General features: G+C 36.5%; 1 pseudogene; it reads right to left on the bottom strand.

Annotated features, from left to right (window-relative positions):
- Positions 1 to 478: 478 nt before the first annotated feature.
- Positions 479 to 576, bottom strand: LOC150056392 (U6 spliceosomal RNA; annotated as a pseudogene).
- Positions 577 to 1,225: the final 649 nt, after the last annotated feature.

Raw genomic sequence — 1,225 nt, 5'->3', positions numbered from 1 at the left:
CAGCTGCATCAATATGTGAGCAATATGTGGTAAGGAAGGAAAAGCAAGGACACTTGTAGATAGATTGACTTGGGCCATGATAACATCCATTGTGTCACATAATTGTGTTGCCAATCATGATCACTGAAAAGAGGGTCAAAGGGTCAGAGTTTGGGCATTTTGTTTGTTTATGAGGAAACAAAGATTGGTGGGCTTACTTTTTGGTGTTTAGTGTACACATGATCAAATTACTGTTATTATTGGTAATAATTTTTGAATGTTAACAGAAAGACCAGTTTAATTTCCATATTGTTAATAATGGCATTTTCTTTCATTTTTTTTCTTCCTCATAAACTCTATTGTTGTTTTAGAGGAGATACTCAGCAGTGTTACTTTTTATATGTCCATTTCCTTTTACATAGTGTCATTTGTTCCCTCATTCTCTCCCATTCCCTCCCTCCCATCTCCACCCGTGAGTTGCATTGTTCACTTTCTTCATCAATGTCCCGTGTGCTCCATGAAAATTTGCAGGTCATCCTCCTGCTAATCTTCTCTGTGTTGTTCCAATTTTAGTATACGTGCTGCCTAAGTGAGCATAAGTAATGGCATTTTCTACCAAGTCCAAAATAACTTTTCCCCCCATTACTCAGACACTGAGATTTGTACAGGAATCTTTTGCACTTGAGTAGTTACTGATTGCCAGGATTTAAAAAATGTGTACATTGTTTTACCTTAGTCTCTGACAAGTTAACAAGCCTCTTTTATTTATTTATTTATTTATTTATTTATTTATATTTATTTATTTATTTTTGCCAGTCCTGGGCTTGAACTCAGGGCCTGAGCACTGTCCTTGGACTTTCTCAAGGTTAGAGCTCTACCACTTGAGCCTCAGCACCACTTCCGGCTTTTTTCTATGTAGGTGGTACCAAGGAATAGAACCTGGGCTTTCGTGCATGCTAGGCAAGCACTTTAACCACTAGGCCAAAGTCCCAGCCAAGCCTCTTTTTAAATTGAACCATGAATCATCTATAAGATGAGTTTGAGAGAATCGAATCATATCTACAAATAACTGTCCATTGCCCCTTATCTAAAATTCTAAACTTCAGAATGTTCTAGGATAAAATTAACTACATTTTTATAACAAAGAAAAATTATTATTGAGTTTTGAGGCATCAAATCCTGACTTAAACTAACTGTATTTGGTGGGAAATCTAGAGCTAAACTCATGGAATGCTTCTGTACACTT

Source organism: Megascapheus bottae, chromosome 12 (assembly GCF_031878675.1).
Source record: "Megascapheus bottae isolate mThoBot1 chromosome 12, mThoBot2.hap1, whole genome shotgun sequence".
NCBI classification, from domain to species: domain Eukaryota; kingdom Metazoa; phylum Chordata; class Mammalia; order Rodentia; family Geomyidae; genus Megascapheus; species Megascapheus bottae.
The sequence above is the reverse complement of the archived record's forward strand: the minus strand, read 5'-3'. Positions and strand labels throughout refer to the sequence as shown.